The sequence below is a fragment of the Styela clava genome, chromosome 1, assembly GCF_964204865.1.
Source record: "Styela clava chromosome 1, kaStyClav1.hap1.2, whole genome shotgun sequence".
NCBI lineage: Eukaryota > Metazoa > Chordata > Ascidiacea > Stolidobranchia > Styelidae > Styela > Styela clava.
This window is the reverse complement of record NC_135250.1, coordinates 121,266-147,890: the sequence shown is the minus strand read 5'-3', so window position 1 is coordinate 147,890 and position 26,625 is coordinate 121,266. Positions and strand designations below refer to the sequence as shown.

The 26,625-nt window shown below is 43.6% G+C and overlaps 58 non-coding genes across 58 annotated transcripts; all 58 read right to left on the bottom strand.

Annotated features, from left to right (window-relative positions):
- Window positions 1-396: 396 nt before the first annotated feature.
- Trnag-ucc (transfer RNA glycine (anticodon UCC)) lies at window positions 397-468 on the bottom strand. The gene has a single exon. It is a non-coding gene; the product is annotated as a tRNA-Gly (tRNA).
- A 117-nt stretch (window positions 469-585) lies between these two features.
- Window positions 586-657, bottom strand: Trnag-ucc (transfer RNA glycine (anticodon UCC)). The gene has a single exon. It is a non-coding gene; the product is annotated as a tRNA-Gly (tRNA).
- A 321-nt stretch (window positions 658-978) lies between these two features.
- On the bottom strand, window positions 979-1,050 carry Trnag-ucc (transfer RNA glycine (anticodon UCC)). The gene has a single exon. It is a non-coding gene; the product is annotated as a tRNA-Gly (tRNA).
- A 312-nt stretch (window positions 1,051-1,362) lies between these two features.
- On the bottom strand, window positions 1,363-1,434 carry Trnag-ucc (transfer RNA glycine (anticodon UCC)). Its single transcript has one exon. It is a non-coding gene; the product is annotated as a tRNA-Gly (tRNA).
- A 510-nt stretch (window positions 1,435-1,944) lies between these two features.
- Trnag-ucc (transfer RNA glycine (anticodon UCC)) lies at window positions 1,945-2,016 on the bottom strand. Its single transcript has one exon. It is a non-coding gene; the product is annotated as a tRNA-Gly (tRNA).
- A 124-nt stretch (window positions 2,017-2,140) lies between these two features.
- Window positions 2,141-2,212, bottom strand: Trnag-ucc (transfer RNA glycine (anticodon UCC)). Its single transcript has one exon. It is a non-coding gene; the product is annotated as a tRNA-Gly (tRNA).
- A 124-nt stretch (window positions 2,213-2,336) lies between these two features.
- On the bottom strand, window positions 2,337-2,408 carry Trnag-ucc (transfer RNA glycine (anticodon UCC)). Its single transcript has one exon. It is a non-coding gene; the product is annotated as a tRNA-Gly (tRNA).
- Window positions 2,409-2,898: 490 nt separating this feature from the next.
- Window positions 2,899-2,970, bottom strand: Trnag-ucc (transfer RNA glycine (anticodon UCC)). Its single transcript has one exon. It is a non-coding gene; the product is annotated as a tRNA-Gly (tRNA).
- A 313-nt stretch (window positions 2,971-3,283) lies between these two features.
- Trnag-ucc (transfer RNA glycine (anticodon UCC)) lies at window positions 3,284-3,355 on the bottom strand. The gene has a single exon. It is a non-coding gene; the product is annotated as a tRNA-Gly (tRNA).
- Window positions 3,356-3,838: 483 nt separating this feature from the next.
- Window positions 3,839-3,910, bottom strand: Trnag-ucc (transfer RNA glycine (anticodon UCC)). Its single transcript has one exon. It is a non-coding gene; the product is annotated as a tRNA-Gly (tRNA).
- A 1,771-nt stretch (window positions 3,911-5,681) lies between these two features.
- On the bottom strand, window positions 5,682-5,753 carry Trnag-ucc (transfer RNA glycine (anticodon UCC)). Its single transcript has one exon. It is a non-coding gene; the product is annotated as a tRNA-Gly (tRNA).
- Window positions 5,754-6,059: 306 nt separating this feature from the next.
- On the bottom strand, window positions 6,060-6,131 carry Trnag-ucc (transfer RNA glycine (anticodon UCC)). The gene has a single exon. It is a non-coding gene; the product is annotated as a tRNA-Gly (tRNA).
- Window positions 6,132-6,446: 315 nt separating this feature from the next.
- Window positions 6,447-6,518, bottom strand: Trnag-ucc (transfer RNA glycine (anticodon UCC)). The gene has a single exon. It is a non-coding gene; the product is annotated as a tRNA-Gly (tRNA).
- Window positions 6,519-6,643: 125 nt separating this feature from the next.
- Window positions 6,644-6,715, bottom strand: Trnag-ucc (transfer RNA glycine (anticodon UCC)). The gene has a single exon. It is a non-coding gene; the product is annotated as a tRNA-Gly (tRNA).
- Window positions 6,716-6,832: 117 nt separating this feature from the next.
- On the bottom strand, window positions 6,833-6,904 carry Trnag-ucc (transfer RNA glycine (anticodon UCC)). Its single transcript has one exon. It is a non-coding gene; the product is annotated as a tRNA-Gly (tRNA).
- Window positions 6,905-7,786: 882 nt separating this feature from the next.
- Window positions 7,787-7,858, bottom strand: Trnag-ucc (transfer RNA glycine (anticodon UCC)). The gene has a single exon. It is a non-coding gene; the product is annotated as a tRNA-Gly (tRNA).
- Window positions 7,859-8,375: 517 nt separating this feature from the next.
- Trnag-ucc (transfer RNA glycine (anticodon UCC)) lies at window positions 8,376-8,447 on the bottom strand. Its single transcript has one exon. It is a non-coding gene; the product is annotated as a tRNA-Gly (tRNA).
- A 117-nt stretch (window positions 8,448-8,564) lies between these two features.
- On the bottom strand, window positions 8,565-8,636 carry Trnag-ucc (transfer RNA glycine (anticodon UCC)). Its single transcript has one exon. It is a non-coding gene; the product is annotated as a tRNA-Gly (tRNA).
- A 117-nt stretch (window positions 8,637-8,753) lies between these two features.
- Trnag-ucc (transfer RNA glycine (anticodon UCC)) lies at window positions 8,754-8,825 on the bottom strand. Its single transcript has one exon. It is a non-coding gene; the product is annotated as a tRNA-Gly (tRNA).
- Window positions 8,826-9,140: 315 nt separating this feature from the next.
- Window positions 9,141-9,212, bottom strand: Trnag-ucc (transfer RNA glycine (anticodon UCC)). The gene has a single exon. It is a non-coding gene; the product is annotated as a tRNA-Gly (tRNA).
- Window positions 9,213-9,336: 124 nt separating this feature from the next.
- Window positions 9,337-9,408, bottom strand: Trnag-ucc (transfer RNA glycine (anticodon UCC)). Its single transcript has one exon. It is a non-coding gene; the product is annotated as a tRNA-Gly (tRNA).
- Window positions 9,409-9,534: 126 nt separating this feature from the next.
- On the bottom strand, window positions 9,535-9,606 carry Trnag-ucc (transfer RNA glycine (anticodon UCC)). The gene has a single exon. It is a non-coding gene; the product is annotated as a tRNA-Gly (tRNA).
- Window positions 9,607-9,723: 117 nt separating this feature from the next.
- Window positions 9,724-9,795, bottom strand: Trnag-ucc (transfer RNA glycine (anticodon UCC)). The gene has a single exon. It is a non-coding gene; the product is annotated as a tRNA-Gly (tRNA).
- A 321-nt stretch (window positions 9,796-10,116) lies between these two features.
- On the bottom strand, window positions 10,117-10,188 carry Trnag-ucc (transfer RNA glycine (anticodon UCC)). The gene has a single exon. It is a non-coding gene; the product is annotated as a tRNA-Gly (tRNA).
- A 312-nt stretch (window positions 10,189-10,500) lies between these two features.
- Trnag-ucc (transfer RNA glycine (anticodon UCC)) lies at window positions 10,501-10,572 on the bottom strand. The gene has a single exon. It is a non-coding gene; the product is annotated as a tRNA-Gly (tRNA).
- Window positions 10,573-11,082: 510 nt separating this feature from the next.
- Window positions 11,083-11,154, bottom strand: Trnag-ucc (transfer RNA glycine (anticodon UCC)). The gene has a single exon. It is a non-coding gene; the product is annotated as a tRNA-Gly (tRNA).
- A 124-nt stretch (window positions 11,155-11,278) lies between these two features.
- On the bottom strand, window positions 11,279-11,350 carry Trnag-ucc (transfer RNA glycine (anticodon UCC)). The gene has a single exon. It is a non-coding gene; the product is annotated as a tRNA-Gly (tRNA).
- A 124-nt stretch (window positions 11,351-11,474) lies between these two features.
- Window positions 11,475-11,546, bottom strand: Trnag-ucc (transfer RNA glycine (anticodon UCC)). Its single transcript has one exon. It is a non-coding gene; the product is annotated as a tRNA-Gly (tRNA).
- Window positions 11,547-12,036: 490 nt separating this feature from the next.
- Trnag-ucc (transfer RNA glycine (anticodon UCC)) lies at window positions 12,037-12,108 on the bottom strand. The gene has a single exon. It is a non-coding gene; the product is annotated as a tRNA-Gly (tRNA).
- Window positions 12,109-12,429: 321 nt separating this feature from the next.
- On the bottom strand, window positions 12,430-12,501 carry Trnag-ucc (transfer RNA glycine (anticodon UCC)). Its single transcript has one exon. It is a non-coding gene; the product is annotated as a tRNA-Gly (tRNA).
- A 124-nt stretch (window positions 12,502-12,625) lies between these two features.
- Window positions 12,626-12,697, bottom strand: Trnag-ucc (transfer RNA glycine (anticodon UCC)). The gene has a single exon. It is a non-coding gene; the product is annotated as a tRNA-Gly (tRNA).
- Window positions 12,698-12,821: 124 nt separating this feature from the next.
- Trnag-ucc (transfer RNA glycine (anticodon UCC)) lies at window positions 12,822-12,893 on the bottom strand. Its single transcript has one exon. It is a non-coding gene; the product is annotated as a tRNA-Gly (tRNA).
- Window positions 12,894-13,383: 490 nt separating this feature from the next.
- On the bottom strand, window positions 13,384-13,455 carry Trnag-ucc (transfer RNA glycine (anticodon UCC)). The gene has a single exon. It is a non-coding gene; the product is annotated as a tRNA-Gly (tRNA).
- A 126-nt stretch (window positions 13,456-13,581) lies between these two features.
- Trnag-ucc (transfer RNA glycine (anticodon UCC)) lies at window positions 13,582-13,653 on the bottom strand. The gene has a single exon. It is a non-coding gene; the product is annotated as a tRNA-Gly (tRNA).
- A 900-nt stretch (window positions 13,654-14,553) lies between these two features.
- Trnag-ucc (transfer RNA glycine (anticodon UCC)) lies at window positions 14,554-14,625 on the bottom strand. Its single transcript has one exon. It is a non-coding gene; the product is annotated as a tRNA-Gly (tRNA).
- Window positions 14,626-14,921: 296 nt separating this feature from the next.
- On the bottom strand, window positions 14,922-14,993 carry Trnag-ucc (transfer RNA glycine (anticodon UCC)). Its single transcript has one exon. It is a non-coding gene; the product is annotated as a tRNA-Gly (tRNA).
- A 125-nt stretch (window positions 14,994-15,118) lies between these two features.
- Window positions 15,119-15,190, bottom strand: Trnag-ucc (transfer RNA glycine (anticodon UCC)). Its single transcript has one exon. It is a non-coding gene; the product is annotated as a tRNA-Gly (tRNA).
- A 421-nt stretch (window positions 15,191-15,611) lies between these two features.
- Trnag-ucc (transfer RNA glycine (anticodon UCC)) lies at window positions 15,612-15,683 on the bottom strand. Its single transcript has one exon. It is a non-coding gene; the product is annotated as a tRNA-Gly (tRNA).
- A 187-nt stretch (window positions 15,684-15,870) lies between these two features.
- Window positions 15,871-15,942, bottom strand: Trnag-ucc (transfer RNA glycine (anticodon UCC)). Its single transcript has one exon. It is a non-coding gene; the product is annotated as a tRNA-Gly (tRNA).
- A 125-nt stretch (window positions 15,943-16,067) lies between these two features.
- Window positions 16,068-16,139, bottom strand: Trnag-ucc (transfer RNA glycine (anticodon UCC)). The gene has a single exon. It is a non-coding gene; the product is annotated as a tRNA-Gly (tRNA).
- A 206-nt stretch (window positions 16,140-16,345) lies between these two features.
- Trnag-ucc (transfer RNA glycine (anticodon UCC)) lies at window positions 16,346-16,417 on the bottom strand. The gene has a single exon. It is a non-coding gene; the product is annotated as a tRNA-Gly (tRNA).
- Window positions 16,418-16,542: 125 nt separating this feature from the next.
- On the bottom strand, window positions 16,543-16,614 carry Trnag-ucc (transfer RNA glycine (anticodon UCC)). Its single transcript has one exon. It is a non-coding gene; the product is annotated as a tRNA-Gly (tRNA).
- Window positions 16,615-16,925: 311 nt separating this feature from the next.
- Trnae-uuc (transfer RNA glutamic acid (anticodon UUC)) lies at window positions 16,926-16,997 on the bottom strand. Its single transcript has one exon. It is a non-coding gene; the product is annotated as a tRNA-Gly (tRNA).
- Window positions 16,998-17,121: 124 nt separating this feature from the next.
- On the bottom strand, window positions 17,122-17,193 carry Trnag-ucc (transfer RNA glycine (anticodon UCC)). Its single transcript has one exon. It is a non-coding gene; the product is annotated as a tRNA-Gly (tRNA).
- A 117-nt stretch (window positions 17,194-17,310) lies between these two features.
- Window positions 17,311-17,382, bottom strand: Trnag-ucc (transfer RNA glycine (anticodon UCC)). The gene has a single exon. It is a non-coding gene; the product is annotated as a tRNA-Gly (tRNA).
- A 490-nt stretch (window positions 17,383-17,872) lies between these two features.
- Window positions 17,873-17,944, bottom strand: Trnag-ucc (transfer RNA glycine (anticodon UCC)). Its single transcript has one exon. It is a non-coding gene; the product is annotated as a tRNA-Gly (tRNA).
- A 500-nt stretch (window positions 17,945-18,444) lies between these two features.
- Window positions 18,445-18,516, bottom strand: Trnag-ucc (transfer RNA glycine (anticodon UCC)). The gene has a single exon. It is a non-coding gene; the product is annotated as a tRNA-Gly (tRNA).
- Window positions 18,517-18,836: 320 nt separating this feature from the next.
- On the bottom strand, window positions 18,837-18,908 carry Trnag-ucc (transfer RNA glycine (anticodon UCC)). The gene has a single exon. It is a non-coding gene; the product is annotated as a tRNA-Gly (tRNA).
- Window positions 18,909-20,181: 1,273 nt separating this feature from the next.
- Window positions 20,182-20,253, bottom strand: Trnag-ucc (transfer RNA glycine (anticodon UCC)). The gene has a single exon. It is a non-coding gene; the product is annotated as a tRNA-Gly (tRNA).
- Window positions 20,254-20,947: 694 nt separating this feature from the next.
- Trnag-ucc (transfer RNA glycine (anticodon UCC)) lies at window positions 20,948-21,019 on the bottom strand. The gene has a single exon. It is a non-coding gene; the product is annotated as a tRNA-Gly (tRNA).
- Window positions 21,020-21,332: 313 nt separating this feature from the next.
- On the bottom strand, window positions 21,333-21,404 carry Trnag-ucc (transfer RNA glycine (anticodon UCC)). The gene has a single exon. It is a non-coding gene; the product is annotated as a tRNA-Gly (tRNA).
- Window positions 21,405-21,720: 316 nt separating this feature from the next.
- Window positions 21,721-21,792, bottom strand: Trnag-ucc (transfer RNA glycine (anticodon UCC)). The gene has a single exon. It is a non-coding gene; the product is annotated as a tRNA-Gly (tRNA).
- A 686-nt stretch (window positions 21,793-22,478) lies between these two features.
- On the bottom strand, window positions 22,479-22,550 carry Trnag-ucc (transfer RNA glycine (anticodon UCC)). Its single transcript has one exon. It is a non-coding gene; the product is annotated as a tRNA-Gly (tRNA).
- A 1,271-nt stretch (window positions 22,551-23,821) lies between these two features.
- On the bottom strand, window positions 23,822-23,893 carry Trnag-ucc (transfer RNA glycine (anticodon UCC)). Its single transcript has one exon. It is a non-coding gene; the product is annotated as a tRNA-Gly (tRNA).
- Window positions 23,894-24,209: 316 nt separating this feature from the next.
- Window positions 24,210-24,281, bottom strand: Trnag-ucc (transfer RNA glycine (anticodon UCC)). The gene has a single exon. It is a non-coding gene; the product is annotated as a tRNA-Gly (tRNA).
- A 686-nt stretch (window positions 24,282-24,967) lies between these two features.
- Trnag-ucc (transfer RNA glycine (anticodon UCC)) lies at window positions 24,968-25,039 on the bottom strand. Its single transcript has one exon. It is a non-coding gene; the product is annotated as a tRNA-Gly (tRNA).
- A 304-nt stretch (window positions 25,040-25,343) lies between these two features.
- On the bottom strand, window positions 25,344-25,415 carry Trnag-ucc (transfer RNA glycine (anticodon UCC)). The gene has a single exon. It is a non-coding gene; the product is annotated as a tRNA-Gly (tRNA).
- Window positions 25,416-26,101: 686 nt separating this feature from the next.
- Trnag-ucc (transfer RNA glycine (anticodon UCC)) lies at window positions 26,102-26,173 on the bottom strand. Its single transcript has one exon. It is a non-coding gene; the product is annotated as a tRNA-Gly (tRNA).
- Between the last annotated feature and the right edge of the window lie 452 nt (window positions 26,174-26,625).

Sequence of the window (26,625 nt, the reverse complement as noted above, 5' to 3'; positions counted from 1 at the left end):
CATTAGACATGCGTCGACCGGGAGTCGAAACCGGAACAATTGCTTGGAAGGCAACAATGCTAACCGTTACACCATCGACGCGGACGATGCATGTCGCTCTGAAATCACTGTGAAATATCATGTATTGCTAATTTAGATTGCCGAGCTGCTGCAATGAGACAGCTAATCTAGAATTTAGGTAAACAATAACATTAGACATGCGTCGACCGGGAGTCGAATCCGGAACTAATGCTTGGAATGCAACAATGCTAACCGTTACACCATCGACGCGGACGATTCATGTCATTCTCATCCCGCTGTTAAATAACTTGTATTTAATAATTAAACTGTAAGTTTGAAAATTTACTTCTAACAAGGCAAACTGAACGAGAATTTAGGTAAAATAGGGTAGAGACATGCGTCGACCGGGAGTCGAACCCGGAACTATTGCTTGGAAGGCAACAATGCTAACCGTTACACCATCGACGCGGACGATGCATGTCGCTCTGAAATCACTGTGAAATATCGTGTGTTCCTAATTTAGATTGCCGAGGTGTTGCAATGAGACAGCTAATCTAGAATTTAGGTAAACAATGCCATTAGACATGCGTCGACCGGGAGTCGAACCCGGAACTATTGCTTGGAAGGCAACAGTGCTAACCGTTACACCATCGTCGCGGACGATTCACGTCATTCTCATCCCGCAGTTAAATACCTTCTGTTACTTATTTAAATTGTAAATCTAAAAAGTTACTGCAATATCCAGCTGGACTGGGATTTTGGTAAACTAGGATAAAAGACATGCGTCGACCGGGAGTCGAACCCGGAACTATTGCTTGGAAGGCAACAATGCTAACGGTTACACCATCGACGATGACGATTCATGTCATTCTCATCCCGCTGTTAAATAACTTGTATTTAATAATTAATCTGTAAGTTTGAAAAGTTACTCTAACATGGCAAACTGAACGAGAATTTAGGTAAACTAGGGTAGAGACATGCGTCGACCGGGAGTCGAACCCGGAACTATTGCTTGGAAGGCAACAATGCTAACCGTTACACCATCGACGCGCACAATGTATGTCGCTCTGAACTCGCTCTAAAATATCGTGTGTTCCTAATTTAGATAGACGAGCAGCTGCAACGAGACAGCTAATCTAGATTTAGGGAAACAATAACATTAGACATGCGTCTACCGGGAGTCGAACCCGGAACTATTGCTTGGAAGGCAACAATGCTAACCGTTACACCATCGACGCGGACGATTCCCGTCATGCTCATCCCTCTGTAAAATAACTTCTGTTAATTATTTAAACTGTAAATCTGAAAAGTTAATGCAATAGGCAGCTGGACTGGGATTTAAGTAAACTAGGGTAAGAGACATGCGTCGACCGGGAGTCGAACCCGGAACTATTGCTTGGAAGGCAACAATGCTAACCGTTACACCATCGACGCGGACAATGTATGTCGCTCTGAACTCGCTCTAAAATATCGTGTGTTCCTAATTTAGATAAGCAAGCTGCTACAATGAGACAGCTAATCTAGAATTTAGGTAAACAATAACATTAGACATGCGTCTACCGGGAGTCGAACCCGGAACTATTGCTTGGAAGGCAACAATGCTAACCGTTACACCATCGACGCGGACGATTCACGTCATTCTCATCCCGCTGTTAAATAACTTCTGTTACCTATTTAAACTGTAAATCTAAAAAGTTACTGCAATAGGCAGCTGGACTGGGATTTGGGTAAATTAGGGTAAGAGACATGCGTCGACCGGGAGTAGAACCCGGAACTATTGCTTGGAAGACAACAATGCTAACCGTTTTACCTTCGACGCGAACGATTCATGTCATTCTCATCCCGCTGTTAAATAACTTGTATTTAATAATTAAAGTGTAAGTTTGAAAAGTCACTCTAACAAGGCAAACTGAACGAGAATTTAGGTAAACTAGGGTGGAGACATGCGTCGACCGGGAGTCGAACCCGGAACTATTGCTTGGAAGGCAACAATGCTAACAGTTACACCATCGACGCGGACGATTCCCGTCGTGCTCATCCCTCTGTAAAATAACTTCTGTTACTTATTTAAACTGTAAATCTGAAAAGTTAATGCAATAGGCAGCTGGACTGGGATTTAAGTGAACTAGGGTAAGAGACATGCGTCGACCGGGAGTCGAACCCGGAACTATTGCTTGGAAGGCAACAATGCTAACAGTTACACCATCGACGCGGACGATTCCCGTCGTGCTCATCCCTCTGTAAAATAACTTCTGTTACTTATTTAAACTGTAAATCTGAAAAGTTAATGCAATAGGCAGCTGGACTGGGATTTAAGCGAACTAGGGTAAGAGACATGCGTCGACCGGGAGTCGAACCCGGAACTATTGCTTGGAAGGCAACAATGCTAACCGTTACACCATCGACGCGGACGATGCATGTCGCTCTGAAATCACTGTGAAATATCGTGTGTTGCTAATTTAGATTGCCGAGCTGCTGCACTGAGACAGCTAATCTAGAATTTAGGTAAACAATGACGAAAGACATGCGTCGACCGGGAGTCGGAACTATTGCTTGGAAGGCAACAATGCTAACCGTTACACCATCGACGCGGACGACGCATGTCGCTCTGAAATCACTGTGAAATATCGTGTGTTGCTAATTTAGATTGCCGAGCTGCTGCAATGAAACAGCTAATCTAGAAATTAGGTGAACAATGACGAAAGACATGCGTCGACCGGGAGTCGGAACTATTGCTTGGAAGGCAACAATGCTAACCGTTACTCCATCGATGCGGATGATTCCCGTCATGCTCATCCCTCTGTGAAATAACTTCTGTTACTTATTTAAACTGTAAGTCTGAAAAGTAAATGCAATAGGCAGCTGGACTGGGGTTTAGGTAAACTTGGGTAAGAGACATGCGTCGACCGGGAGTCGAACCCGGAACTATTGCTTGGAAGGCAACAATGCTAACCGTTACACCATCGACGCGGACGATTCACGTCATTCTCATCCCGCTGTTAAATAACTTCTGTTACCTATTTAAACTGTAAATCTAAAAAGTTACTGCAATAGGCAGCTGGACTGGGATTTGGGTAAATTAGGGTAAGAGACATGCGTCGACCGGGAGTAGAACCCGGAACTATTGCTTGGAATGCAACAATGCTAACCGTTACACCATCGACGCGGACGATGCATGTCACTCTGAAATCACTGTGAAATATCGTGTGTTGCTAATTTAGATTGCCGAGCTGTTGCAATGAGACAGCTAATCTAGAATTTAGGTAAAAAATAACATTAGACATGCGTCGACCGGGAGTCGAACCCGGAACTATTGCTTGGAAGGCAGCAATGCTAACCGTTACACCATCGACGCGGACGATGCATGTCGCTCTGAAATCACTGTGAAATATCATATGTTGCTAATTTAGATTGCCGAGCTGCTGCAATGAGACAGCTAATCTAGAATTTAGTTAAACAATAACCTTAGACATGCGTCGACCGGGAGTCGAATCCGGAACTATTGCTTGGAAGGCAACAATGCTAACCGTTACACCATCGACGCGGACGATGCATGACGCTCTGAAATCGCTGTGAAATATCGTGTGTTGCTAATTTAGATTGCCGAGCTGCTGCAATGAGACAGCTAATCTAGAAATTAGGTGAACAATGACGAAAGACATGCGTCGACCGGGAATCGGAACTTTTGCTTGGAAAGCAACAATGCTAACCGTTACTCCATCGATGCGGATGATTCCCGTCATGCTCATCCCTCTGTGAAATACCTTCTGTTACTTATTCAAACTGTAAATGCAATAGGGAGCTGGACTGGGGATTATGTAAACTTGGGTAAGAGACATGCGTCGACCGGGAGTCGAACCCGGAACTATTGCTTGGAAGGCAACAATGCTAACCGTTACACCATCGACGCAGACGATGCATGTCGTTCTCATCCCGCAGTTAAATAACTTGTATTTAATAATTAAACTGTAAGTTTGAAAAGTTACTCTAACAAGGTAAACTGAACGAGAATTTAGGTAAACTAGGGTAGAGACATGCGTCGACCGGGAGTCAAACACGGAACTATTGCTTGGGAGGCAACAATGCTAACCGTTACACCATCGACGCGGACAAAGTATGTCGCTCTGAACTCGCTCTAAAATATCGTGTGTTGCTAATTTAGATTGCCGAGCTGTTGCAATGAGACAGCTAATCTAGAATTTAGGTAAACAATGACATTAGACATGCGTCGACCGAGGGTCGAAGCCGGAACTATTGCTTGGAAGGCAACAATGCTAACCGTTACACCATCGACGCGGACAATATATGTCGCTCTGAACTCTCTCTAAAATAGCGTGTGTTCCTAATTTAGATAGGCGAGCTGTCGCAATGAGACAGCTAATCTAGAATTTAGGTAAACAATAACATTAGACATGCGTCGATCGGGAGTCGAATCCGGAACTATTGCTTAGAAGGCAACAATGCTAACCGTTACACCATCAACGCGGACGATGCATGTCGCTCTGAAATCACTGTGAAATATCGTGTGTTGCTAATTTAGATTGGCGAGCTGCTGCAATGAGACAGCTAATCTAGAAATTAGGTGAACAATGACGAAAGACATGCGTCGTCCGGGAGTCGGAACTATTGCTTGGAAGGCAACAATGCTAACCGTTACTCCATCGATGCGGATGATTCCCGTCATACTCATCCCTCTGTGAAATAACTTCTGTTACTTATTTAAACTGTAAGTCTGAAAAGTAAATGCAATAGGCAGCTGGACTGGGGTTTAGGTAAACTTGGGTAAGAGACATGCGTCGACCGGGAGTCGAACCCGGAACTATTGCTTGGAAGGCAACAATGCTAACCGTTACTCCATCGATGCGGATGATTCCCGTCATACTCATCCCTCTGTGAAATAACTTCTGTTACTTATTTAAACTGTAAGTCTGAAAAGTAAATGCAATAGGCAGCTGGACTGGGGTTTAGGTAAACTTGGGTAAGAGACATGCGTCGACCGGGAGTCGAACCCGGAACTATTGCTTGGAAGGCAACAATGCTAACCGTTACTCCATCGATGCGGATGATTCCCGTCATACTCATCCCTCTGTGAAATATCGTGTGTTCCTAATTTAGATAGACGCGCTGTTGCAATGAGACAGCTAATCTAGAATTTAGGTAAACAATGACATTAGACATGGGTCGACCGGGAGTCGAACCCGGAACTATTGCTTGGAAGACAACAATGCTAACCGTTACACCATCGACGTCGAACCCGGTTCTACTCCCGGTCGACGCATGTCTCTTACCCTAATTTTCCCAAATCCCGGTCCAGCTGCCTATTGCAGTAATTTTTAGATTTACAGTTTAAATAGGTAACAGAAGTTATTTAACAGCGGGATGAGATGCTCATCTTGCTGTAAAATACCTTCTGTTACTTATATAAACTGTAAATATGAAAAGCTACAGCAATCAGGCCGTTGAACTGAAGTTTAGGAAAGAGACATGCGTCAACCGGGAGTCGAACCCGGAAGTATTGCTTGGAAGGCAACAATGCTAACCGTTACACCACCGACGCGGACGATTCCCGTCATGCTCATCCCTCTGTAAAATAACTTCTGTTACTTATTTAAACTGTAAATCTGAAAAGTTAATGCAATAGGCAGCTGGACTGGGATTTAAGTGAACTAGGGTAAGAGACATGCGTCGACCGGGAGTCGAACCCGGAACTATTGCTTGGAAGGCAACAATGCTAACCGTTACACCATCGACGCGGACAATGTAAGTCGCTCTGAACTCGCCCTAAAATAGCGTGTGTTCCTAATTTAGATAGGCGAGCTGTTGCAATGAGACAGCTAATCTAGAATTTAGGTAAACAATAACATTAGACATGCGTCGACCGGGAGTCGAATCCGGAACTATTGCTTGGAAGGCAACAATGCTAACCGTTACACCATCGACGCGGACGATGCATGTCGGTCTGAAATCACTGTGAAATATCGTGTGTTCCTAATTTAGATACGCAAGCTGCTACAATGAGACAGCTAATCTAGAATTTAAGTAAAAAATAACATTAGACATGCGTCGACCGGGAGTCGAACCCGGAACTATTGCTTGGAAGGCAACAATGCTAACCGTTACACCATCGACGCGGACGATGCATGTCGCTCTGAAATCACTGTGAAATATCATGTATTGCTAATTTAGATTGCAGAGCTGCTGCAATGAGACAGCTAATCTAGAATTTAGGTAAACAATAACATTAGACATGCGTCGACCGGGAGTCGAATCCGGAACTATTGCTTGGAAGGCAACAATGCTAACCGTTACACCATCGACGCGTACGATTCATGTCATTCTCATCCCGCTGTTAAATAACTTGTATTTAATAATTAAACTGTAAGTTTGAAAATTTACTTCTAACAAGGCAAACTGAACGAGAATTTAGGTAAAATAGGGTAGAGACATGCGTCGACCGGGAGTCGAACCCGGAACTATTGCTTGGAAGGCAACAATGCTAACCGTTACACCATCGACGCGGACGATGCATGTCATTCTCATCCCGCTGTTAAATAACTTGTATTTAATAATTAATCTGTAAGTTTGAAAAGTTACTCTAACATGGCAAACTGAACGAGAATTTAGGTAAACTAGGGTAGAGACATGCGTCGACCGGGAGTCGAACCCGGAACTATTGCTTGGAAGGCAACAATGCTAACCGTTACACCATCGACGCGGACGATGCATGTCGCTCTGAAATCACTGTGAAATATCGTGTGTTCCTAATTTAGATACGCAAGCTGCTACAATGAGACAGCTAATCTAGAATTTAGGTAAAAAATAACATTAGACATGCGTCGACCGGGAGTCGAACCCGGAACTATTGCTTGGAAGGCAGCAATGCTAACCGTTACACCATCGACGCGGACGGTGCATGTCGCTCTGAAATCACTGTGAAATATCATATGTTGCTAATTTAGATTGCCGAGCTGCTGGAATGAGACAGCTAATCTAGAATTTAGTTAAACAATAACATTAGACATGCGTCGACCGGGAGTCGAATCCGGAACTATTGCTTGGAAGGCAACAATGCTAAGCGTTACACCATCGACGCGGACGATGCATGACGCTCTGAAATCACTGTGAAATATCGTGTGTTGCTAATTTAGATTGCCGAGCTGCTGCAATGAGACAGCTAATCTAGAAATTAGGTGAACAATGACGAAAGACATGCGTCGACCGGGAATCGGAACTATTGCTTGGAAGGCAACAATGCTAACCGTTACTCCATCGATGCGGATGATTCCCGTCATGCTCATCCCTCTGTGAAATACCTTCTGTTACTTATTCAAACTGTAAGTCTGAAAAGTAGATGCAATAGGGAGCTGGACTGGGGATTAGGTAAACTTGGGTAAGAGACATGCGTCGACCGGGAGTTGAACCCGGAACTATTGCTTGGAAGGCAACAATGCTAAGCGTTACACCATCGACGCAGACGATGCATGTCGTTCTCATCCCGCAGTTAAATAACTTGTATTTAATAATTAAACTGTAAGTTTGAAAAGTTACTCTAACAAGGCAAACTGAACGAGAATTTAGGTAAACTAGGGTAGAGACATGCGTCGACCGGGAGTCAAACACGGAACTATTGCTTGGGAGGCAACAATGCTAACCGTTACACCATCGACGCGGACAATGTATGTCGCTCTGAACTCGCTCTAAAATATCGTGTGTTGCTAATTTAGATTGCCGAGCTGTTGCAATGAGCCAGCTAATCTAGAATTTAGGTAAACAATGACATTAGACATGCGTCGACCGAGGGTCGAACCCGGAACTATTGCTTGGAAGGCAACAATGCTAACCGTTACACCATCGACGCGGACGATTCACGTCATTCTCATCCCGCTGTTAAATAACTTCTGTTACCTATTTAAACTGTAAATCTAAAAATTACTGCAATAGGCAGCTGGACTGGGATTTGGGTAAATTAGGGTAAGAGACATGCGTCGACCGGGAGTAGAACCCGGAACTATTGCTTGGAAGACAACAATGCTAACCGTTTTACCATCGACGCGAACGATTCATGTCATTCTCATCCCGCTGTTAAATAACTTGTATTTAATAATTAAAGTGTAAGTTTGAAAAGTCACTCTAGTAAGGCAAGCTGAACGAGAATTTAGGTAAACTAGGGTAAGAGACATGCGTCGACCGGGAGTCGAACCCGGAACTATTGCTTGGAAGGCAACAATGCTAACCGTTACACCATCGACGGGGACGATTCCCGTCATGCTCATCCCTCTGTAAAATAACTTCTGTTACTTATTTAAACTGTAAATCTGAAAAGTTAATGCAATAGGCAGCTGGACTGGGATTTAAGTAAACTAGGGTAAGAGACATGCGTCGACCGGGAGTCGAACCCGGAACTATTGCTTGGAAGGCAACAATGCTAACCGTTACACCATCGACGCGGACAATGTATGTCGCTCTGAACTCGCTCTAAAATATCGTGTGTTCCTAATTTAGATACGCAAGCTGCTACAATGAGACAGCTAATCTAGAATTTAGGTAAACAATGACATTAGACATGCGTCGACCGGGAGTCGAACCCGTAACTATTGCTTGGAAGGCAACAATGCTAACCGTTACACCATCGACGCGGACGATGCATGTCGGTCTGAAATCACTGTGAAATATCGTGTGTTCCTAATTTAGATACGCAAGCTGCTACAATGAGACAGCTAATCTAGAATTTAGGTAAAAAATAACATTAGACATGCGTCGACCGGGAGTCGAACCCGGAACTATTGCTTGGAAGGCAACAATGCTAACCGTTACACCATCGACGCGGACGATGCATGTCGCTCTGAAATCACTGTGAATAATCATGTATTGCTAATTTAGATTGCCGAGCTGCTGCAATGAGACAGCTAATCTAGAATTTAGGTAAACAATAACATTAGACATGCGTCGACCGGGAGTCGAATCCGGAACTAATGCTTGGAAGGCAACAATGCTAACCGTTACACCATCGACGCGGACGATTCATGTCATTCTCATCCCGCTGTTAAATAACTTGTATTTAATAATTAAACTGTAAGTTTGAAAATTTACTTCTAACAAGGCAAACTGAACGAGAATTTAGGTAAAATAGGGTAGAGACATGCGTCGACCGGGAGTCGAACCCGGAACTATTGCTTGGAAGGCAACAATGCTAACCGTTACACCATCGACGCGGACGATTCATGTCATTCTCATCCCGCAGTTAAATAACTTCTGTTACTTATATAAATTGTAAATCTAAAAAGTTACTGCAATATCCAGCTGGACTGGGATTTTGGTAAACTAGGATAAGAGACATGCGTCGACCGGGAGTCGAACCCGGAACTATTGCTTGGAAGGCAACAATGCTAACCGTTACACCATCGACGCGGACGATTCATGTCATTCTCATCCCGCTGTTAAATAACTTGTATTTAATAATTAAACTGTAAGTTTGAAAATTTACTTCTAACAAGGCAAACTGAACGAGAATTTAGGTAAAATAGGGTAGAGACATGCGTCGACCGGGAGTCGAACCCGGAACTATTGCTTGGAAGGCAACAATGCTAACCGTTACACCATCGACGCGGACGATGCATGTCGCTCTGAAATCACTGTGAAATATCGTGTGTTCCTAATTTAGATTGCCGAGGTGTTGCAATGAGACAGCTAATCTAGAATTTAGGTAAACAATGCCATTAGACATGCGTCGACCGGGAGTCGAACCCGGAACTATTGCTTGGAAGGCAACAGTGCTAACCGTTACACCATCGTCGCGGACGATTCACGTCATTCTCATCCCGCAGTTAAATACCTTCTGTTACTTATTTAAATTGTAAATCTAAAAAGTTACTGCAATATCCAGCTGGACTGGGATTTTGGTAAACTAGGATAAAAGACATGCGTCGACCGGGAGTCGAACCCGGAACTATTGCTTGGAAGGCAACAATGCTAACGGTTACACCATCGACGATGACGATTCATGTCATTCTCATCCCGCTGTTAAATAACTTGTATTTAATAATTAATCTGTAAGTTTGAAAAGTTACTCTAACATGGCAAACTGAACGAGAATTTAGGTAAACTAGGGTAGAGACATGCGTCGACCGGGAGTCGAACCCGGAACTATTGCTTGGAAGGCAACAATGCTAACCGTTACACCATCGACGCGCACAATGTATGTCGCTCTGAACTCGCTCTAAAATATCGTGTGTTCCTAATTTAGATAGACGAGCAGCTGCAACGAGACAGCTAATCTAGATTTAGGGAAACAATAACATTAGACATGCGTCTACCGGGAGTCGAACCCGGAACTATTGCTTGGAAGGCAACAATGCTAACCGTTACACCATCGACGCGGACGATTCCCGTCATGCTCATCCCTCTGTAAAATAACTTCTGTTAATTATTTAAACTGTAAATCTGAAAAGTTAATGCAATAGGCAGCTGGACTGGGATTTAAGTAAACTAGGGTAAGAGACATGCGTCGACCGGGAGTCGAACCCGGAACTATTGCTTGGAAGGCAACAATGCTAACCGTTACACCATCGACGCGGACAATGTATGTCGCTCTGAACTCGCTCTAAAATATCGTGTGTTCCTAATTTAGATAAGCAAGCTGCTACAATGAGACAGCTAATCTAGAATTTAGGTAAACAATAACATTAGACATGCGTCTACCGGGAGTCGAACCCGGAACTATTGCTTGGAAGGCAACAATGCTAACCGTTACACCATCGACGCGGACGATTCACGTCATTCTCATCCCGCTGTTAAATAACTTCTGTTACCTATTTAAACTGTAAATCTAAAAAGTTACTGCAATAGGCAGCTGGACTGGGATTTGGGTAAATTAGGGTAAGAGACATGCGTCGACCGGGAGTAGAACCTGGAACTATTGCTTGGAAGACAACAATGCTAACCGTTTTACCTTCGACGCGAACGATTCATGTCATTCTCATCCCGCTGTTAAATAACTTGTATTTAATAATTAAAGTGTAAGTTTGAAAAGTCACTCTAACAAGGCAAACTGAACGAGAATTTAGGTAAACTAGGGTGGAGACATGCGTCGACCGGGAGTCGAACCCGGAACTATTGCTTGGAAGGCAACAATGCTAACAGTTACACCATCGACGCGGACGATTCCCGTCGTGCTCATCCCTCTGTAAAATAACTTCTGTTACTTATTTAAACTGTAAATCTGAAAAGTTAATGCAATAGGCAGCTGGACTGGGATTTAAGTGAACTAGGGTAAGAGACATGCGTCGACCGGGAGTCGAACCCGGAACTATTGCTTGGAAGGCAACAATGCTAACAGTTACACCATCGACGCGGACGATTCCCGTCGTGCTCATCCCTCTGTAAAATAACTTCTGTTACTTATTTAAACTGTAAATCTGAAAAGTTAATGCAATAGGCAGCTGGACTGGGATTTAAGTGAACTAGGGTAAGAGACATGCGTCGACCGGGAGTCGAACCCGGAACTATTGCTTGGAAGGCAACAATGCTAACCGTTACACCATCGACGCGGACGATGCATGTCGCTCTGAAATCACTGTGAAATATCGTGTGTTGCTAATTTAGATTGCCGAGCTGCTGCACTGAGACAGCTAATCTAGAATTTAGGTAAACAATGACGAAAGACATGCGTCGACCGGGAGTCGGAACTATTGCTTGGAAGGCAACAATGCTAACCGTTACACCATCGACGCGGACGACGCATGTCGCTCTGAAATCACTGTGAAATATCGTGTGTTGCTAATTTAGATTGCCGAGCTGCTGCAATGAAACAGCTAATCTAGAAATTAGGTGAACAATGACGAAAGACATGCGTCGACCGGGAGTCGGAACTATTGCTTGGAAGGCAACAATGCTAACCGTTACTCCATCGATGCGGATGATTCCCGTCATGCTCATCCCTCTGTGAAATAACTTCTGTTACTTATTTAAACTGTAAGTCTGAAAAGTAAATGCAATAGGCAGCTGGACTGGGGTTTAGGTAAACTTGGGTAAGAGACATGCGTCGACCGGGAGTCGAACCCGGAACTATTGCTTGGAAGGCAACAATGCTAACCGTTACACCATCGACGCGGACGATTCACGTCATTCTCATCCCGCTGTTAAATAACTTCTGTTACCTATTTAAACTGTAAATCTAAAAAGTTACTGCAATAGGCAGCTGGACTGGGATTTGGGTAAATTAGGGTAAGAGACATGCGTCGACCGGGAGTAGAACCCGGAACTATTGCTTGGAAGACAACAATGCTAACCGTTTTACCTTCGACGCGAACGATTCATGTCATTCTCATCCCGCTGTTAAATAACTTGTATTTAATAATTAAAGTGTAAGTTTGAAAAGTCACTCTAACAAGGCAAACTGAACGAGAATTTAGGTAAACTAGGGTGGAGACATGCGTCGACCGGGAGTCGAACCCGGAACTATTGCTTGGAAGGCAACAATGCTAACAGTTACACCATCGACGCGGACGATTCCCGGCGTGCTCATCCCTCTGTAAAATAACTTCTGTTACTTATTTAAACTGTAAATCTGAAAAGTTAATGCAATAGGCAGCTGGACTGGGATTTAAGTGAACTAGGGTAAGAGACATGCGTCGACCGGGAGTCGAACCCGGAACTATTGCTTGGAAGGCAACAATGCTAACAGTTACACCATCGACGCGGACGATTCCCGTCGTGCTCATCCCTCTGTAAAATAACTTCTGTTACTTATTTAAACTGTAAATCTGAAAAGTTAATGCAATAGGCAGCTGGACTGGGATTTAAGTGAACTAGGGTAAGAGACATGCGTCGACCGGGAGTCGAACCCGGAACTATTGCTTGGAAGGCAACAATGCTAACCGTTACACCATCGACGCGGACGATGCATGTCGCTCTGAAATCACTGTGAAATATCGTGTGTTGCTAATTTAGATTGCCGAGCTGCTGCACTGAGACAGCTAATCTAGAATTTAGGTAAACAATGACGAAAGACATGCGTCGACCGGGAGTCGGAACTATTGCTTGGAAGGCAACAATGCTAACCGTTACACCATCGACGCGGACGACGCATGTCGCTCTGAAATCACTGTGAAATATCGTGTGTTGCTAATTTAGATTGCCGAGCTGCTGCAATGAAACAGCTAATCTAGAAATTAGGTGAACAATGACGAAAGACATGCGTCGACCGGGAGTCGGAACTATTGCTTGGAAGGCAACAATGCTAACCGTTACTCCATCGATGCGGATGATTCCCGTCATGCTCATCCCTCTGTGAAATAACTTCTGTTACTTATTTAAACTGTAAGTCTGAAAAGTAAATGCAATAGGCAGCTGGACTGGGGTTTAGGTAAACTTGGGTAAGAGACATGCGTCGACCGGGAGTCGAACCCGGAACTATTGCTTGGAAGGCAACAATGCTAACCGTTACACCATCGACACAGACGATTCATGTCATTCTCATCCCGCTGTTAAATAACTTGTATTTAATAATTAAAGTGTAAGTTTGAAAAGTCACTCTAGTAAGGCAAGCTTAACGAGAATTTAGGTAAAATAGGGTAAGAGACATGCGTCGACCGGGAGTCGAACCCGGAACTATTGCTTGGAAGGCAACAATGCTAACCATTACACTATCGACGCGGACAATGTATGTAGCTCTGAACTCGCTCTAAAATATCGTGTGTTCCTAATTTAGATTGCCGAGGTGTTGTAATGAGACAGCTAATCTAGAATTTAGGTAAACAATGACATTAGACATGCGTCGATCGGGAGTCGAACCCAGAACTATTGCTTGGAAGACAACAATGCTAACCGTTACACCATCGACGCGGATGATTCAAGTCTTGCTCATCTTGCTGTAAAATACCTTCTGTTACTTATATAAACTGTAAATATGAAAAGCTACAGCAATCAGGCCGTTGAACTGAAGTTTAGGAAAGAGACATGCGTCAACCGGGAGTCGAACCCGGAAGTATTGCTTGGAAGGCAACAATGCTAACCGTTACACCATCGACGCGGACGATTCCCGTCATGCTTATCCCTCTGTAAAATAACTTCTGTTACTTATTTAAACTGTAAATCTGAAAAGTTAATGCAATAGGCAGCTGGACTGGGAGATAAGTGGACTAGGGTAAGAGACATACGTCGACCGGGAGTCGAACCCGGAACTCTTGCTTGGAAGGCAACAATGCTAACCGTTACACCATCGACGCGGACAATGTATGTCGCTCTGAACTCGCCCTAAAATAGCGTGTGTTCCTAATTTAGATAGGCGAGCTGTTGCAATGAGACAGCTAATCTAGAATTTAGGTAAACAATAACATTAGACAAGACAACAATAACATGCGTCGACCGGGAGTCGAATCCGGAACTATTGCTTGGAAGGCAACAATGCTAACCGTTACACCATCGACGATGACGATTCATGTCATTCTCATCCCGCTGTTAAATAACTTGTATTTAATAATTAATCTGTAAGTTTGAAAAGTTACTCTAACATGGCAAACTGAACGAGAATTTAGGTAAACTAGGGTAGAGACATGCGTCGACCGGGAGTCGAACCCGGAACTATTGCTTGGAAGACAACAATGCTAACCGTTACACCATCGACGCGGACGATTCCCGTCATGCTCATCCCTCTGTGAAATAACTTCTGTTACTTATTTAAACTGTAAGTCTGAAAAGTAAATGCAATAGACAGCTGGACTGGGGTTTAGGTAAACTTGGGTAAGAGACATGCTTGGATTACTATTGCTTGGAAGGCAACAATGCTAACCGTTACACCATCGACGCGTACGATGCATGTCGCTCTGAAATCACTGTGAAATATCGTGTGTTGCTAATTTAGATTGCCGAGCTGTACAATGAGACAGCTAATCTAGAATTTAGGTAAACAATGACATTAGACATGCGTCGACCGGGAGTCGAACCCGGAACTATTGCTTGGAAGGCAACAATGCTAACCGTTACACCATCGACGCGGACGATTCATGTCATTCTCATCCCGCTGTTAATAACTTGTATTTATTAGTTAAACCGTAAGTTTGAAAAGTTACTCTAACAAGGCAAACTGAACGAGAATTTAGGTAAACTAGGGTAAGGGACATGCGTCGACCGGGAGTCGAACCCGGAACTATTGCTTGGAAGGCAACAATGCTAACCGTTACACCATCGACGCGGACGATGCATGTCGCTCTGAAATCACCGTAAAATATCGTGTGTTGCTAATTTAGATTGCCGAGCTGTTGCAATGAGACAGCTAATCTAGAATTTAGGTAAACAATAACATTAGACATGCGACGACCGGGAGTCGAACCCGGAACTATTGCTAATAACTGTAAATCTGAAAAGTTAATGCAATAGGCAGCTGGACTGGGATTTAAGTAAACTAGGGTAAGAGACATGCGTCGACCGGGAGTCGAACCCGGAACTATTGCTTGGAAGGCAACAATGCTAACCGTTACACCATCGACGATGACGAACATGTCATTCTCATCCCGCTGTTAAATAACTTGTATTTAATAATTAATCTGTAAGTTTGAAAAGTTACTCTAACATGGCAAACTGAACGAGAATTTAGGTAAACTAGGGTAGAGACATGCGTCGACCGGGAGTCGAACCCGGAACTATTGCTTGGAAGGCAACAATGCTAACCGTTACACCATCGACGCGGACGATTCATGTCATTCTCATCCCGCTGTTAATAACTTGTATTTATTAGTTAAACTGTAAGTTTGAAAAGTTACTCTAACAAGGCAAACTGAACGAGAATTTAGGTAAACTAGGGTAAGGGACATGCGTCGACCGGGAGTCGAACCCGGAACTGAACGAGAATTTAGGTAAACTAGGGTAGAGACATGCGTCGACCGGGAGTCGAACCCGGAACTATTGCTTGGAAGGCAACAATGCTAACCGTTACACCATCGACGCGGACGATTCATGTCATTCTCATCCCGCTGTTAATAACTTGTATTTATTAGTTAAACTGTAAGTTTGAAAAGTTACTCTAACAAGGCAAACTGAACGAGAATTTAGGTAAACTAGGGTAAGGGACATGCGTCGACCGGGAGTCGAACCCGGAACTATTGCTTGGAAGGCAACAATGCTAACCGTTACACCATCGACGCGGACGATGCATGTCGCTCTGAAATCACCGTAAAATATCGTGTGTTGCTAATTTAGATTGCCGAGCCGTTACACCATCGACGATGACGAACATGTCATTCTCATCCCGCTGTTAAATAACTTGTATTTAATAATTAATCTGTAAGTTTGAAAAGTTACTCTAACATGGCAAACTGAACGAGAATTTAGGTAAACTAGGGTAGAGACATGCGTCGACCGGGAGTCGAACCCGGAACTATTGCTTGGAAGGCAACAATGCTAACCGTTACACCATCGACGCGGACGATTCATGTCATTCTCATCCCGCTGTTAATAACTTGTATTTATTAGTTAAACTGTAAGTTTGAAAAGTTACTCTAACAAGGCAAACTGAACGAGAATTTAGGTAAACTAGGGTAAGGGACATGCGTCGACCGGGAGTCGAACCCGGAACTATTGCTTGGAAGGCAACAATGCTAACCGTTACACCATCGACGCGGACGATTCACGTCATTCTCATCCCGCTGTTAAATAACTTCTGTTACCTATTTAAACTGTAAATCTAAAAAGTTACTGCAATAGGCAGCTGGACTGGGATTTGGGTAAGAGACATGCGTCGACCGGGAGTAGAACCCGGAACTATCGCTTGGAAGACAACAATGCTAACCGTTTTACCTTCGACGCGAACGATTCATGTCATTCTCATCCCGCTGTTAAATAACTTGTATTTAATAATTAATGTGAAAGTTTGAAAAGTCACTCTAACAAGGCAAACTGAACGAGAATTTAGGTAAACTAGGGAAGAGACATGCGTCGACCGGGAGTCGAACCCGGAACTATTGCTTGGAAGGCAACAATGTTAACCGTTACACCATCGACGCGGACGATTCCCGTCGTGCTCATCCCTCTGTAAAATAACTTCTGTTACTTATTTAAACTGTAAATCTGAAAAGTTAATGCAATAGGCAGCTGGACTGGGATTTAAGTAAACTAGGGTAAGAGACATGCGTCGACCGGGAGTCGAACCCGGAACTATTGCTTGGAAGGCAACAATGCTAACCGTTACACCATCGACGCGGACAATGTATGTCGCTCTGAACTCGCTCTAAAATATCGTGTGTTCCTAATTTAGATACGCAAGCTGCTACAATGAGACAGCTAATCTAGAATTTAGGTAAAAAATAACATTAGACATGCGTCGACCGGGAGTCGAACCCGGAACTATTGCTTGGAAGGCAACAATGCTAACCGTTACACCATCGACGCGGACGATGCATGTCGCTCTGAAATCACTGTGAAATATCGTGTGTTGCTAATTTAGATTGCCGAGCTGCTGCAATGAGACAGCTAATCTAGAATTTAGGTAAACAATGACGAAAGACATGCGTCGACCGGGAGTCGGAACTATTGCTTGGAAGGCAACAATGCTAACCGTTACACCATCGACGCGGACGACGCATGTCGCTCTGAAATCACTGTGAAATATCGTGTGTTGCTAATTTAGATTGCCGAGCTGCTGCAATGAGACAGCTAATCTAGAATTCAGGTAAACAATGACAAAAGACATGCGTCGACCGGGTGTCGGAACTATTGCTTGGAAGGCAACAATGCTAACCGTTACACCATCGACGCGGACGATTCCCGTCATGCTCATCCCTCTGTAAAATAACTTCTGTTACTTATTTAAACTGTAAATCTGAAAAGTTAATGCAATAGGCAGCTGGACTGGGATATAAGTGAACTAGGGTAAGAGACATGCGTCGACCGGGAGTCGAACCCGGAACTATTGCTTGGAAGGCAACAATGCTAACCGTTACACCATCGACGCGGACAATGTATGTCGCTCTGAACTCGCCCTAAAATAGCGTGTGTTCCTAATTTAGATAGGCGAGCTGTTGCAATGAGACAGCTAATCTAGAATTTAGGTAAACAATAACATTAGACATGCGTCGACCGGGAGTCGAATCCGGAACTATTGCTTGGAAGGCAACAATGCTAACCGTTACACCATCGACGCGGACGATTCACGTCATTCTCATCCCGCTGTTAAATAACTTCTGTTACCTATTTAAACTGTAAATCTAAAAAGTTACTGCAATAGGCAGCTGGACTGGGATTTGGGTAAGAGACATGCGTCGACCGGGAGTAGAACCCGGAACTATCGCTTGGAAGACAACAATGCTAACCGTTTTACCTTCGACGCGAACGATTCATGTCATTCTCATCCCGCTGTTAAATAACTTGTATTTAATAATTAATGTGTAAGTTTGAAAAGTCACTCTAACAAGGCAAACTGAACGAGAATTTAGGTAAACTAGGGTAGAGACATGCGTCGACCGGGAGTCGAACCCGGAACTATTGCTTGGAAGGCAACAATGTTAACCGTTACACCATCGACGCGGACGATTCCCGTCGTGCTCATCCCTCTGTAAAATAACTTCTGTTACTTATTTAAACTGTAAATCTGAAAAGTTAATGCAATAGGCAGCTGGACTGGGATTTAAGTAAACTAGGGTAAGAGACATGCGTCGACCGGGAGTCGAACCCGGAACTATTGCTTGGAAGGCAACAATGCTAACCGTTACACAATCGACGATGACGAACATGTCATTCTCATCCCGCTGTTAAATAACTTGTATTTAATAATTAATCTGTAAGTTTGAAAAGTTACTCTAACATGGCAAACTGAACGAGAATTTAGGTAAACTAGGGTAGAGACATGCGTCGACCGGGAGTCGAACCCGGAACTATTGCTTGGAAGGCAACAATGCTAACCGTTACACCATCGACGCGGACGATTCCCGTCATGCTCATCCCTCTGTGAAATAACTTCTGTTACTTATTTAAACTGTAAGTCTGAAAAGTAAATGCAATAGACAGCTGGACTGGGGTTTAGGTAAACTTGGGTAAGAGACATGCTTGGATTACTATTGCTTGGAAGGCAACAATGCTAACCGTTACACCATCGTCGCGGACGATTCACGTCATTCTCATCCCGCAGTTAAATAACTTCTGTTACTTATTTAAACTGTAAATCTAAAAAGTTACTGCAATATCCAGCTGGACTGGGATTTTGGTAAACTAGGATAAGAGACATGCGTCGACCGGGAGTCGAACCCGGAACTATTGCTTGGAAGGCAACAATGCTAACGGTTACACCATCGACGATGACGATTCATGTCATTCTTATCCCGCTGTTAAATAACTTGTATTTAATAATTAATCTGTAAGTTTGAAAAGTTACTCTAACATGGCAAACTGAACGAGAATTTAGGTAAAGTAGGGTAGAGACATACGTCGACCGGGAGTCGAACCCGGAACTCTTGCTTGGAAGGCAACAATGCTAACCGTTACACCATCGACGCGGACAATGTATGTCGCTCTGAACTCGCCCTAAAATAGCGTGTGTTCCTAATTTAGATAGGCGAGCTGTTGCAATGAGACAGCTAATCTAGAATTTAGGTAAACAATAACATTAGACATGCGTCGACCGGGAGTCGAATCCGGAACTATTGCTTGGAAGGCAACAATGCTAACCGTTACACCATCGACGATGACGATTCATGTCATTCTCATCCCGCTGTTAAATAACTTGTATTTAATAATTAATCTGTAAGTTTGAAAAGTTACTCTAACATGGCAAACTGAACGAGAATTTAGGTAAACTAGGGTAGAGACATACGTCGACCGGGAGTCGAACCCGGAACTCTTGCTTGGAAGGCAACAATGCTAACCGTTACACCATCGACGCGGACAATGTATGTCGCTCTGAACTCGCCCTAAAATAGCGTGTGTTCCTAATTTAGATAGGCGAGCTGTTGCAATGAGACAGCTAATCTAGAATTTAGGTAAACAATAACATTAGACATGCGTCGACCGGGAGTCGAATCCGGAACTATTGCTTGGAAGGCAACAATGCTAACCGTTACACCATCGACGATGACGATTCATGTCATTCTCATCCCGCTGTTAAATAACTTGTATTTAATAATTAATCTGTAAGTTTGAAAAGTTACTCTAACATGGCAAACTGAACGAGAATTTAGGTAAACTAGGGTAGAGACATGCGTCGACCGGGAGTCGAACCCGGAACTATTGCTTGGAAGGCAACAATGCTAACCGTTACACCATCGACGCGGACGATTCCAGTCATGCTCATCCCTCTGTGAAATAACTTCTGTTACTTAATTAAACTGTAAGTCTGAAAAGTAAATGCAATAGACAGCTGGACTGGGGTTTAGGTAAACTTGGGTAAGAGACATGCTTGGATTACTATTGCTTGGAAGGCAACAATGCTAACCGTTACACCATCGTCGCGGACGATTCACGTCATTCTCATCCCGCAGTTAAATAACTTCTGTTACTTATTTAAACTGTAAATCTAAAAAGTTACTGCAATATCCAGCTGGACTGGGATTTTGGTAAACTAGGATAAGAGACATGCGTCGACCGGGAGTCGAACCCGGAACTATTGCTTAGAAGGCAACAATGCTAACGGTTACACCATCGACGATGACGATTCATGTCATTCTTATCCCGCTGTTAAATAACTTGTGTTTAATAATTAATCTGTAAGTTTGAAAAGTTACTCTAACAAGGCAAACTGAACGAGAATTTAGGTAAACTAGGGTAGAGACATGCGTCGACCGCGAGTCGAACCCGGAACTATTGCTTGGAAGGCAACAATGCTAACCGTTACACCATCGACGCGGACGATGCATGTCATTCTCATCCCGCTGTTAACTTGTATTTAATAATTAAACTGTAAGTTTTAAAAGTTACTCTAACAAGGCAAACTGAACGAGAATTTAGGTAAACTAGGGTAGAGACATGCGTCGACCGGGAGTCGAACCCGGAACTATTGCTTGGAAGGCAACAATGCTAACCGTTACACCATCGACGCGGACGATGCATGTCGCTCTGAAATCACCGTAAAATATCGTGTGTTGCTAATTTAGATTGCCGAGCTGTTGCTATGAGACAGCTAATCTAGAATTTAGGTAAACAATAACATTAGACATGCGACGACCGGGAGTCGAATCCGGAACTATTGCTTGGAAGGCAACAATGCTAACCGTTACACCATCGATGCGGACGATTCCCGTCATGCTCATCCCTCTGTAAAATAACTTCTGTTACTTATTTAAACTGTAAATCTGAAAAGTTGATGCAATAGGCAGCTGGACTGGGATATAAGGGAACTAGGGTAAGAGACATGCGTCGACCGGGAGTCGAACCCGGAACTATTGCATGGAAGGCAACAATGCTAACCGTTACACCATCGACGCGGACAATGTATGTCGCTCTGAACTCGCCCTAAAATAGCGTGTGTTCCTAATTTAGATAGGCGAGCTGTTGCAATGAGACAGCTAATCTAGAATTTAGGTAAACAATAACATTAGACATGCGTCGACCGGGAGTCGAATCCGGAACTATTGCTTGGAAGGCAACAATGCTTAACCGTTACACCATCGACGCGGACGATTCATGTCATTCTCATCCCTCTGTTAAATAACTTGTATTTAATATTTAAACTGTAAGTTTGAAAAGTTACTTCTAACAAGGCAAACTGAACGAGAATTCAGGTAAACTAGGGTAGAGACATGCGTCGACCGGGAGTCGAACCCGGAACTATTGCTTGGAAGGCAACAATGCTAACCGTTACACCATCGACGCGGACGATGCATGTCGCTCTGAAATCACTGTGAAATATCGTGTGTTGCTAATTTAGATTGCCGAGCTGCTGCAATGAAACAGCTAATCTAGAATTTAGGTAAACAATGACAAAAGACATGCGTCGACCTGGAGTCGGAACTATTGCTGGGAAGGCAACAATGCTAACCGTTACACCATCGACGCGGACAATGCATGTCGCTCTGAAATCACTGTGAAAAATCGTGTGTTGCTAATTTAGATTGCCGAGCTGCTGCAATGAAACAGCTAATCTAGAAATTAGGTGAACAATGACGAAAGACATGCGTCGACCGGGAGTCGGAACTATTGCTTGGAAGGCAACAATGCTAACCGTTACTCCATCGATGCGGATGATTCCCGTCATGCTCATCCCTCTGTGAAATAACTTCTGTTACTTATTTAAACTGTAAGTCTGAAAAGTAAATGCAATAGGCAGCTGGACTGGGATTTAAGTAAACTAGGGTAAGAGACATGCGTCGACCGGGAGTCGAACCCGGAACTATTGCTTGGAAGGCAACAATGCTAACCGTTACACAATCGACGATGACGAACATGTCATTCTCATCCCGCTGTTAAATAACTTGTATTTAATAATTAATCTGTAAGTTTGAAAAGTTACTCTAACATGGCAAACTGAACGAGAATTTAGGTAAACTAGGGTAGAGACATGCGTCGACCGGGAGTCGAACCCGGAACTATTGCTTGGAAGGCAACAATGCTAACCGTTACACCATCGACGCGGACGATTCCCGTCATGCTCATCCCTCTGTGAAATAACTTCTGTTACTTATTTAAACTGTAAGTCTGAAAAGTAAATGCAATAGACAGCTGGACTGGGGTTTAGGTAAACTTGGGTAAGAGACATGCTTGGATTACTATTGCTTGGAAGGCAACAATGCTAACCGTTACACCATCGTCGCGGACGATTCACGTCATTCTCATCCCGCAGTTAAATAACTTCTGTTACTTATTTAAACTGTAAATCTAAAAAGTTACTGCAATATCCAGCTGGACTGGGATTTTGGTAAACTAGGATAAGAGACATGCGTCGACCGGGAGTCGAACCCGGAACTATTGCTTGGAAGGCAACAATGCTAACGGTTACACCATCGACGATGACGATTCATGTCATTCTTATCCCGCTGTTAAATAACTTGTATTTAATAATTAATCTGTAAGTTTGAAAAGTTACTCTAACATGGCAAACTGAACGAGAATTTAGGTAAAGTAGGGTAGAGACATACGTCGACCGGGAGTCGAACCCGGAACTCTTGCTTGGAAGGCAACAATGCTAACCGTTACACCATCGACGCGGACAATGTATGTCGCTCTGAACTCGCCCTAAAATAGCGTGTGTTCCTAATTTAGATAGGCGAGCTGTTGCAATGAGACAGCTAATCTAGAATTTAGGTAAACAATAACATTAGACATGCGTCGACCGGGAGTCGAATCCGGAACTATTGCTTGGAAGGCAACAATGCTAACCGTTACACCATCGATGCGGACGATTCCCGTCATGCTCATCCCTCTGTAAAATAACTTCTGTTACTTATTTAAACTGTAAATCTGAAAAGTTGATGCAATAGGCAGCTGGACTGGGATATAAGTGAACTAGGGTAAGAGACATGCGTCGACCGGGAGTCGAACTCGGAACTATTGCTTGGAAGGCAACAATGCTAACCGTTACACCATCGACGCGGACAATGTATGTCGCTCTGAAATCACCGTAAAATATCGTGTGTTGCTAATTTAGATTGCCGAGCTGTTGCTATGAGACAGCTAATCTAGAATTTAGGTAAACAATAACATTAGACATGCGACGACCGGGAGTCGAATCCGGAACTATTGCTTGGAAGGCAACAATGCTAACCGTTACACCATCGATGCGGACGATTCCCGTCATGCTCATCCCTCTGTAAAATAACTTCTGTTACTTATTTAAACTGTAAATCTGAAAAGTTGATGCAATAGGCAGCTGGACTGGGATATAAGTGAACTAGGGTAAGAGACATGCGTCGACCGGGAGTCGAACCCGGAACTATTGCTTGGAAGGCAACAATGCTAACCGTTACACCATCGACGCGGACAATGTATGTCGCTCTGAACTCGCCCTAAAATAGCGTGTGTTCCTAATTTAGATAGGCGAGCTGTTGCAATGAGACAGCTAATCTAGAATTTAGGTAAACAATAACATTAGACATGCGTCGACCGGGAGTCGAATCCGGAACTATTGCTTGGAAGGCAACAATGCTTAACCGTTACACCATCGACGCGGACGATTCATGTCATTCTCATCCCTCTGTTAAATAACTTGTATTTAATATTTAAACTGTAAGTTTGAAAAGTTACTTCTAACAAGGCAAACTGAACGAGAATTCAGGTAAACTAGGGTAGAGACATGCGTCGACCGGGAGTCGAACCCGGAACTATTGCTTGGAAGGCAACAATGCTAACCGTTACACCATCGACGCGGACGATGCATGTCGCTCTGAAATCACTGTGAAATATCGTGTGTTGCTAATTTAGATTGCCGAGCTGCTGCAATGAGACAGCTAATCTAGAATTTAGGTAAACAATGACAAAAGACATGCGTCGACCTGGAGTCGGAACTATTGCTGGGAAGGCAACAATGCTAACCGTTACACCATCGACGCGGACAATGCATGTCGCTCTGAAATCACTGTGAAAAATCGTGTGTTGCTAATTTAGATTGCCGAGCTGCTGCAATGAAACAGCTAATCTAGAAATTAGGTGAACAATGACGAAAGACATGCGTCGACCGGGAGTCGGAACTATTGCTTGGAAGGCAACAATGCTAACCGTTACTCCATCGATGCGGATGATTCCCGTCATGCTCATCCCTCTGTGAAATAACTTCTGTTACTTATTTAAACTGTAAGTCTGAAAAGTAAATGCAATAGGCAGCTGGACTGGGATTTAAGTAAACTAGGGTAAGAGACATGCGTCGACCGGGAGTCGAACCCGGAACTATTGCTTGGAAGGCAACAATGCTAACCGTTACACAATCGACGATGACGAACATGTCATTCTCATCCCGCTGTTAAATAACTTGTATTTAATAATTAATCTGTAAGTTTGAAAAGTTACTCTAACATGGCAAACTGAACGAGAATTTAGGTAAACTAGGGTAGAGACATGCGTCGACCGGGAGTCGAACCCGGAACTATTGCTTGGAAGGCAACAATGCTAACCGTTACACCATCGACGCGGACGATTCCCGTCATGCTCATCCCTCTGTGAAATAACTTCTGTTACTTATTTAAACTGTAAGTCTGAAAAGTAAATGCAATAGACAGCTGGACTGGGGTTTAGGTAAACTTGGGTAAGAGACATGCTTGGATTACTATTGCTTGGAAGGCAACAATGCTAACCGTTACACCATCGTCGCGGACGATTCACGTCATTCTCATCCCGCAGTTAAATAACTTCTGTTACTTATTTAAACTGTAAATCTAAAAAGTTACTGCAATATCCAGCTGGACTGGGATTTTGGTAAACTAGGATAAGAGACATGCGTCGACCGGGAGTCGAACCCGGAACTATTGCTTGGAAGGCAACAATGCTAACCGTTACACCATCGACGCGGACGATGCATGTCGCTCTGAAATCACTGTGAAATATCGTGTGTTGCTAATTTAGATTGCCGAGCTGCTGCAATGAGACAGCTAATCTAGAATTTAGGTAAACAATGACAAAAGACATGCGTCGACCTGGAGTCGGAACTATTGCTGGGAAGGCAACAATGCTAACCGTTACACCATCGACGCGGACAATGCATGTCGCTCTGAAATCACTGTGAAAAATCGTGTGTTGCTAATTTAGATTGCCGAGCTGCTGCAATGAAACAGCTAATCTAGAAATTAGGTGAACAATGACGAAAGACATGCGTCGACCGGGAGTCGGAACTATTGCTTGGAAGGCAACAATGCTAACCGTTACTCCATCGATGCGGATGATTCCCGTCATGCTCATCCCTCTGTGAAATAACTTCTGTTACTTATTTAAACTGTAAGTCTGAAAAGTAAATGCAATAGGCAGCTGGACTGGGATTTAAGTAAACTAGGGTAAGAGACATGCGTCGACCGGGAGTCGAACCCGGAACTATTGCTTGGAAGGCAACAATGCTAACCGTTACACAATCGACGATGACGAACATGTCATTCTCATCCCGCTGTTAAATAACTTGTATTTAATAATTAATCTGTAAGTTTGAAAAGTTACTCTAACATGGCAAACTGAACGAGAATTTAGGTAAACTAGGGTAGAGACATGCGTCGACCGGGAGTCGAACCCGGAACTATTGCTTGGAAGGCAACAATGCTAACCGTTACACCATCGACGCGGACGATTCCCGTCATGCTCATCCCTCTGTGAAATAACTTCTGTTACTTATTTAAACTGTAAGTCTGAAAAGTAAATGCAATAGACAGCTGGACTGGGGTTTAGGTAAACTTGGGTAAGAGACATGCTTGGATTACTATTGCTTGGAAGGCAACAATGCTAACCGTTACACCATCGTCGCGGACGATTCACGTCATTCTCATCCCGCAGTTAAATAACTTCTGTTACTTATTTAAACTGTAAATCTAAAAAGTTACTGCAATATCCAGCTGGACTGGGATTTTGGTAAACTAGGATAAGAGACATGCGTCGACCGGGAGTCGAACCCGGAACTATTGCTTGGAAGGCAACAATGCTAACGGTTACACCATCGACGATGACGATTCATGTCATTCTTATCCCGCTGTTAAATAACTTGTATTTAATAATTAATCTGTAAGTTTGAAAAGTTAC